General features: G+C 35.1%; 1 pseudogene; it reads right to left on the minus strand.

The window, feature by feature from the left end:
* Positions 1 to 5,907: 5,907 nt before the first annotated feature.
* Positions 5,908 to 9,104, minus strand: LOC149165669 (uncharacterized; annotated as a pseudogene).
* Between the last annotated feature and the right edge of the window lie 664 nt (positions 9,105 to 9,768).

Genomic DNA, 9,768 nt, shown 5'->3' on the forward strand with positions numbered 1-9,768 from the left:
AATAAGAAATGATGAGATAATGGGGAAATTAGTAAGTAAGTATGTGAGGGTGAAATGAAATGAGGGGGAATTAGACAAACAAGCTTGTGAATACCTTTTCACTCTCAGAAATGCTCCTGCACATGAAACATAGGATTAAGCATGATAAATGTGCTTTTGACTGAGCAACCTTGTACATTTGCAACCTTTCTTCTACCTACCCTTTATTTATCCTAACATTTTTTCTTCACTTTATTGGGTGCATTTGAGCTTGCAGACCCTTTATTTCCTTTTCTTTTGACAAGCAAACTATCTAATTATAACCTTATAACTTCCAATGGGTCAAATTAAGCTGATGAGCACATTTTTATTCTCTACCTAACTACTGATCTGCCAAGGTTAAATAGTTTGGCTATATCTTTATTCTCTATCTATCAAAATAAAATTTAAAACATGAATGATTCAAGATTAAGTCGTTTGACCATCATGGATTGTGGCATTTCTAACAAGCTACACACAACCTTATTCTGCATGGTAAAGTAAAAAGTAGTGGCATTTGAATTTGCAGACTTTCATGACCTGTTTTATTTCTTTTTTGGGGTTCATATTTTTCACTTTTTTTATCTTTTTCTCTTTGTTTTTGTCCTTTGATTATTCTTTTAGGACATACTCTCTTTACATTTTTTAATTTTTTAATATGGAAAACATTTTGAAAAAAGCAAAAGTATGTACAATATTACAAGACTAACCATAGCCAATTCAAAATTATGAATCCTATTATTATAGGACCCTAACAGAAACGTTGCCATTGTAGCCTATGCTAGTTGAAGCACCTTTCTAGCAATGTGGGTTGGAATTTATTGATAAATTCCATGATAATTCAAATAGTGAGAGTAAATGGACCGTCACTACCACTGATTATTTCTCCAGGTGGGTTGCAAAATCCCCTACAAAGAAGGCAACCAACAAAATGATAATTGACTTCCTAAAAGAAAAGATCATCACAAGACTTGGAGTTTCTGCTAAAATCACTACAAAAAATGCCAAAGCATTCATATCCATTAAATTGGTGAGGATTGGTTTGAATTATGGAAAATTATTCCACTCATCAAATTATTATCCCCAAGGGAATATCTTAGCCAAATGTAGTAGCAAGAACCTGATTAAGATTGTAAAGAAAACCCTTAGAGACAATAAGGAATGTTGGGACAACAAACTTAAGTTTTCCCTTTGGGAAGATTGCACCACCAGGAAAAGAACTACAAGTAAAAATCCTTTTGAGCTAGTCTACGAAATGAAGATGACCTTGCCCATCAATTTGAAGATTCCTCTATACAAATTGCTTCAACATTTCACTTCAAATCAAGAGGTAGAGCATACAAGGATATAACAACTAGTTGAATTGGATGGGCAATGGAGGAAGGATTTTGAAAAACCCAGAGATATTCAAGGCAAAATAAAGAAGAAATTTGACAATAAGTCTTAGATGAAGTCATTCAAAGAATGAGACATTTTTTGATGTGGGATAAGAGGCATGGAAAACCAATTGATCATTGAAAATATATTATTGAAATGGATGTCAATTGGAATTGTCTGTGTATTTTCGCTGCATGGAGGCTTGTTGATGCGCATACCCTAGAAACTCACTTAGGATACCCAAATTGGAAAGATAATTCACCAATCATCCCTAGAGCTTGAGTAGGTGCATCTTCTAATAGTCCCTCTCTAATACATTTATGAAGTCGAGTTTGCAAGGAGAAAGGAAAGTTGGTCCATAACATCATGAAGGTAACCATTTTAAGGATATGTTATAACTTGTCATCAAGTACCATGGAAACTAGCCCAAGGGGTTAGATCAACCGTTCGATACCAATGTTGCTTGACATTTGGCAAGTTCCATGCCAACAAGTGTCTAGTGCAAATCCCCCTTGGTGAGGTTCACTAGTCTACACCAACAATTTTACTAGGGATGCCATCCATGATTTAGGAAAGCATATCTTGAGTTTCCCATGAGGCTTTCATTAGGTAAAAATAATATTATTTGAAATTATCAATCGATAGCTTTATTCTGATACCATGTGGGTGCTCTCAAAGTCTCTTATGCCTTTAGTCATAAAGGAATTATACCATTTCAAACGTCTTTCAATAGTATTTAGATGAACCAGGACTCATGATATGGTGCTCATTTAAACAAATCTAATCAAGGTCAACCTTGTGCATAATTGTGTGATATAGATTCATCATAATGAGTAATCTACACTAGTTACTATGCACCAACTATTGGGTGTAATAAAAAGAAGTGGAGAATGAATTCAAAAGGTGCAGCCAAATGATAATGATAATTAATGTAAAATGTCACTTACAATTTTCAAAATTTTGAGAAGTATTCAAGAATGAAAACTTATCTTATTCAATAAGGAAGCTCTCCAAGAGCTCTCCTCTAAGTAGGAAATATTAAGGATACAAGATCTAGATGAAATGAAATGCAAGACAAGCCTATGTTTATACACAGAGTGGTTCTCTTATGATGCATTGTTGGACTAGTGTGGAAATATCTATTAACAAATGTGGTATTAACTTTAAACCTAACTTTATTATAAGTTCTATCGAAAGTTCATAATCCTTAGGTGGTTGAATTTGATGTCACCAACAACCAGTTGACAAAAATTGTTAATAAGTGACACCAAATATTCAAATGGCACATCATTTTCTAACTACTACATAGTGCATAACATTTGGTATTACATTAAACGAAAGTTAACAATAATAACACATTTTGTTAATGAGTGTTGTCGCGTCTAATGTTGGATTAAAAGATCTAGTATTTGATAAATTGGAAACCAGAATTGCAGGGTTTAAATATTTCTCCATTTTAATGATAACTATGTCCTCCCACAAGTACTTCAACTAGAAAAGGGATGATTTTTATGTTTTAATATATCTATGTGAAATAAAGGACAACGTAGTTTAGACACGAAAGGGAGATTCTTTACCATAAGATTCAATTGATGTGCAGCTAATGCAATAGCCTCTCGAGAGTCAGAATCAATCATATCATAACCTTGCAATAACCTAACATACATTGTTGGCACTTAATAAAAGAAACAATGCTTTAGTTTAGGAGGTGATAACTAAATGCTTATTTCTATCCACACAGGACATGCATCTTGCAAAAATTATCATGGGGTACAAAAGGCCTACATCTTACTAGCATTGTCATAATCAAGAATAAAAACCCTTTCACATGAAATAGGGTCAGTACCACATTCTACAAGCACAAAAGACAAATTCAAAAACAATATACTTATTCAATGAAAGCATGATGAATCATGTTAGCACACTTTAAATTGAATAGATTTTCTTGTTTCAAGAGAATACTAGAAAAAATTAATTGACAATTTAGAAAATAATGATGTTCATTTTTGGATTTTCCCTGAATTTGTATTTTTCAGGTATCGATCTGATGGAAAACAATAACACAAATGAGACTAAATGAACACAGTCCTCATAACAATGGTTTTAAACTTTTACTGTTGAATATCTTACAATTGCAATAATTATCATCAACACATGTATCTACTATCATTTGATAACACTACAATTTGATAACTTAAAAGAAATACAGCTAAAACACAAACACAAAGACATATACATATGTTGACAACTTAGACAAAACAACTATTATTAAAGAGGTAGTAATTAAATGCACTACTATAAACAAGCTAGTAATAAAATACATCAATACTCATGATAAAATCCACACTCATCAACACTTATTAATACATTAACACTTATCAATACTCATGTGACACTCATAATGAATGAGTTAGACTATTGCAAGATATGGTGCTTGGGACTCATCGCCTCTTGTTGTTTTACTATATGATTGATTATGATTAACTTATTAGGTGATGATTTTGTATATTTCTTTGTTTATTGGACTATTGGTGGTAGGTTGAGACCTGGTCGAAGAATGGGTGAATCACACCCATGTTTACTGTTCATGTTCCAATCAAGGTGACACAATATTTTAGAGCTTAGGAAGCCATGGGGAAGGGAAAACTTGTGAAAATGACCTCCAAAGTTAACTTGACTAGAAGGGAAAAAGGAAAAAGGGTTTTTTATCTAAAAATGAGGGACTTATAACCCACTCGCTTCACCAACATGGATCCTTGTGGAATTGTAATGTGATTCTTGTTCTTAGCATTATGCAAAGATCTTTGTCTTCAGAATGGCTACTAGATATTTGTTCTTTATGTAAGTCTGAGTGGAAAACCACTCTAGAACACTGTTGAGGATTAGTGAGATGGCTTATTCTTTGGTATAACTTGCAAACAATCAACAATAATAATTCAAAATGATAACCAAGACCATGCAAATACTCTATCTTTGAGAACTCAGTTTTCGGTGGAACTCCTTTGCATGTTGTTGTCCAGTTGAACTAGATCTCTCAATATGCTCAATGTTAAGACACCATCATGGTTTGGTGAGTATGTTTAGTTCCGCTTGTAGTGGTTTGAGAAATTGTATACTTCTCCTAATTGTTCAATGCTTTAGGCAAGGCCAACTAACGAATGGTGTCAGCTATTGATGAATTATGTCCATTAAGGTTAAACATCAACTGCCAAAATTTCTTAAGCACAAGGTATATAACTCTATCCTCAATGCAACCAACTTGGCATAAGAAATAAATTCCATTTCAAATGCAAATTGTAGTCTGCACCCTTATTATAAAATATGTAAGGCCAACAGTTTTTCTTTTATTTAGAAATAACCCACTCTATTGATGAAGTATGTTGCATATTTGATAGTCCATCCACAACAAAAAGGAGATGAAGCATTCCCACTCCCACTCACTCAACAAGGTAGTTTCATCCTTCTCATTAATGTATATGAAGATATATTCATGACACTATTGAAACACCATGTCATTTGTAATAAATCAAAATATCTAATAAAAAATCTCTCCCTCTTATGTTATTAAGTTGGGAGAATCAAAGATGTGGTGTGTAATAATAGGTAGATTTGAGTTGAGATTGAGATTGCTCATCTTCCTAAAAAAATACAACTTTATGTGCCTCTGTTTCTGTCTGGATAGATTTATACAGCATTAGATACAGGAACAACATTTCTATCCAATTAGCACTAGAAAATGTCTCAAACTGCAAAATAAACAGAGGAAAACAGTCCAGCCAAGGGCAAGGAGCTGAAAATAGAGGAAATTTTCTAATATTTTGGAAAATTCATATGTTTTTGTATGTGTAAAATGTATACTCTGGGATTTTTCCATATTGGATTTTAGGCAATCAATTTTTTTCTATATTGAATCGAATTAGAATTTAAACTTAGTAACTATGGTTTTTTGTGGCTATTGTTCCAAAACAATGCTATGACCCACCATCATAAGCATGAGGGATGTGGATACCTTAGAAGTAGTCAATCTAAAAATCAGTAGCCTAAATGAACTTACCTCTACAACAGCCTGCAAGATCAGCAGAAAAAACCTTTCTAGTGCAGAGGATAAGTAAAAGACTTGATAAATGCAAGTCCTTGTAAACGTATAACAAAGCAATTAGATATTCAAAGGAGGAAGAAATAGATCTCATAGTAGATTTTGCAGTGACCATCCTCTTAGTCCTATCTTTATGGGTTTATTAAAAATAAATTGGAGTGTTTGTGCTAAATGCAATGTGCATCTTTTATAATAAAAAACAAGTGGTTTAAACTTTAAACAACTCTTTCTAGTTAAGCCACAAAGAGTTGCAAACTTTTAACATCTAGAAACAGAAAATTGAGGAAAGCAAGGGAGAGATGCATATAATGAGTTTCAAGCTTTTTGAGTAGGAAAGAAAAGGAGTGGTGCCTCTTTTTGGTAGAAAAACTTAAAATGCACAAAATTCATAGATTGTGAAGTTTAAAGATGCTTAATCAATTAGGTAGGTAAGAATATGTCACTGGAGTAGGCTTACAACCACGAGCAATCATATCTTTAAATATTCCATATGCACGGTTAACTTGGCCTGCTCTGCTGAACCCACAGATCAATGTATTATGAATCACAACATCTGGTACATGCCCCTCTGATAGTAGTTCTTTATATAAGTCCTCTGCCTGCTTCCCCATGCCTACATTTCCAAAGTGGTTTATCAAGGAGTTATAGGTGAATAGGTTTGGAACAAAGTCGTTTTTTTCATTTCATTGAAAAGTATTAAGGCCTTCATATACCTCTGTGATTTTCTCAATCCATCAATGATGATATAATAGAGTGGTATCTGGCTTCAAGCAATGATTTTTCAATTCCTCAAAAAAGTGAAGGGCATCATCTATCCTACCCTTCATACAAAGGCTATCTATGAGAATAGAGTAAGATTTTAGATATGGTTTCATGCCCTCTGCTACCATTATGGAAAAATGTTTGGATACATTATGTGCATTCCCTACTTGCCTAAATGCATTCATAGGACTAATAATGTAAGAAGCACAATTAGGCATGCACCCAACTTTGGCCATCTCTTGAAAGAGATCGTTTGCCTCATCCACTCTTCCTGCCTTGCAAAGCCCATCAATTAAAGGAAAATAAGTAAAGGGTGAGGGAGGAAATCCATTTTCCATCATGTCATCATATAGACTTAAGGCCTCATCTACTCTATTGGCCTTTACAAGGCTTGAAATTAGAGTGTTGTAGGTAATTGTATCCATTTTGCATCCTCTTGCAAGCATCTTGCCAAGAAATATGAAGGATTCATCCATATTGGCAACTTTTCCAAGAGCATCAAAGAATGAATTATAAGTGAAAACATCAGGAGTATGGCCTAATGTCTTCATCGCTTTGAAAAGATTCCAAGCATTATGGAAACAGTCATCTTTACAGAGGCCATCAATAAGCACATTATATGCTACAATATCAAAAGTAACACCTCTATGTATTGATTCCTCAAACAATTTGTGGGCATCAAACACTCTCCCTGCCTTACATAGTGAATCGATAAGAGAACATACCACATAAACATCCCAACCGAAACCTATGTTCTCATGAAGCAAGATTGCATCATCCGTCCTACCATCTTTTCCCATGTCATCAATTAGAGTTGCACATTTGTTATCATCAAGAACTAATCCCCTCACTCGATATAACTCCCTATATAATTCCAAACCATAATATAGCTTCCCAACTTTCACTAGCCCAAGTAGGAGACTACCCAAGCTGATAAGTTTTGGAGACAACTCATCCTTCATCCGATTAAACAACTGGAAAGAATAATCTATCCTATCTCCTTTAATGAGACCATCAATTAATATATTGTAAGTAAAATCATCAGGCTTGCACCCAGTTTATTCCATTCTTTGCATCATCCTGCAAGCCAAATCTACTTCACCATTCTTGTAGAGGCCATCTAGGATTGAATTGCATGTAATAACATTTGGAGGGCATCTTCTTACCCACATTTCTTTAAGTAACTCTATCATTTCCTTGATCTTACCATCTTTACCAAGCCCATTTATCAAAATATTGTACGTCGTAGTGGTAGGAGATATATGAATGTGTTGCATTTTGTTGAACAATTTCCATGCCTCATCTACTCTACCTGCTTTGTAAAGAATACTCAGCAAACTGTTAAATATCATTTCATCCAGATCACACTCCATTTTCATCATATGAAAGAGAATCTCAGTGGCCTTATTAACATTCACTGCTTTGTAATAGCATCTTATCATCATGTTATATGTAATCGCATCTGGAGAAAGGCCTACTTGTCTCATCTCTTCAAGATGGTCCTTCACTTATCTAACTTTTCATGCTCTTCCAAGACAATCGATACAAAAATTGAAGGAAACAACATCAGGAGCAATGCCCTTCCACTTCATCTACCAAAAGACTTGACATCCTTCATTGAACTTCCCCTCCTTAACATAGTAATCCATGAAGAAATTATAGGTAAAGCAAGTGGGTTTGCATTCATTGGTATGCATTACCTGCAAAATTTTTTGTGTTTCTTCTAATTTGTTAGCCTTGAGAAGCCCAATAATCAAATAATTGTAAGTAATCCAATTGTGAGAGTTGCCATTCTTCACCATCTTATCCAATGCTCCAAAGGCCTCATCAACTTTTCCTACTGTGCAGAGGGAATTGATAAGAGTAGTGAAGGTAATCACGTCTAGCACACACCTATTATCCTCCATCTCCTTCCAAAGCTCCTGGACAACACTGATGTCTCCGAAATCACCATACTTGTGGATTAGAGTACTGTATGTGATAGAATCAAGCCTTCATTTTCTTCTCCTCATTTCACTTAGCAATTCCCTTGCCTCATTCAATCTACCATCATTGCAAAGAGCATCCATTAATGTAGTGAAGGCCATGACATCCAATTCGTAGCCCTCTATCTTCATTTGTCTCAACATACCACATGCTTCATCCACTCTCCCAACTCTCCCTAGAACTTTGATGTAGAATGTGAAGGTGTAAACAGTGGGCTTCAATCCCAACGTTTGCATTTCTATAAAACGTTCTGATACCTATCTTGTTTCTCCCTTCCCTCCCAGGAACTAAAAAGTGCAAAATAACATTTCATGCTAGGTACAAGTCTCATGATATCATCTTCTTGTATACATCCATGGCTTCTCTCTGATATCCAGAATTTAATAGTAGAGTTATCAGAGCATTGTATCACATGTTATTTAGCACAAACCTAGATCCTTTCATCTCTTCCAAGGCTAGAGGAGCTTGCTAGATAACTCCTCTAAACCCAAAGACCCAAACAAATTGTTATAAAAGTCAGGGAATTAGGCTTACAGTGTTTTTTCTCCATCACATCGAGAATTTTTGTAATTGAATTCAACATATGGGATGACCCCAGAATTTCTAGCATAGAACTATACGCCTCTGTGTGGTGCAGGAATTTTGGTTGATGAGATTCCCATGTGAATAAAGTTAGTGCTTTTTTTGGATTTGTATATAATTTTAGAACTTGTGAAACATGGTATGGAGTTAGCTCTCCCTGCTGTATAAACATGTGGGAAAAATCAGGACTTTCAGAAATCAACCCAAATCTTGAAGTTGTTTGAGTGGTCCTTTTTTTGTTTGAGGCCCAATTGCACACAACATTCTGGCAAGAACATGCCATTAAAGTAGATATTTTTAAAGGTGAAAACTCTTTTCCTCTTCTGCCTTCCCCAATAAAAGTAAATACCACCTCTATGTTGATTTGGGGTAACTTCGGATGTGATCTAACCATGAAAATTAGTGGAGAGGCTAAGGCATATGAGATCCAATACCCAGAAAGGGTTTGGGAATATTCTAAACAGTTTGGGAGATATTAAAATAATTAATATTTTTAATGGAGTCCGTACATCTAAACTTAGGAAAAATAAAATATTAATGTAAATTAATATAAAACTGTGTTAGTATGGTCCAAAATACATGGATCAAGAAAGATCTAATCTTATCCATTGATTAGGGACTTAATCTCAGCTGTTGATTTGTCAACGAGAAAAGTATAAGAGGAGGCTTGAGGGTCACTTGGAGAACACACCAAGAGATCAAGATTTCAAATTTCTGGGGCTAGGTTTGCTGAGAAAGTTGAGAGAGTGATCAGAGTTGCAGTTGAGGGGCAGTGAATACATAAGCAAAGAGTCAGAGATAACATTGGGAGGATCAGTGCAGTAGCCAGAGAGAGGGATGTAGAAGCAGCCAAGGGTTCACGCAGAGCCAGCCAGGGCTCACGCAGAGCCAGCCAGGAGCTGCGCAGTGCCTCAGAGGGCCAGAGGGCTAACGCAGTGCCTCCAGAG

Source organism: Pinus tabuliformis, chromosome 5_1 (assembly GCF_031772625.1).
Source record: "Pinus tabuliformis cultivar Carrire ecotype Pingquan chromosome 5_1, CPIR1, whole genome shotgun sequence".
Classification (NCBI taxonomy): Eukaryota; Viridiplantae; Streptophyta; class Pinopsida; order Pinales; family Pinaceae; genus Pinus; species Pinus tabuliformis.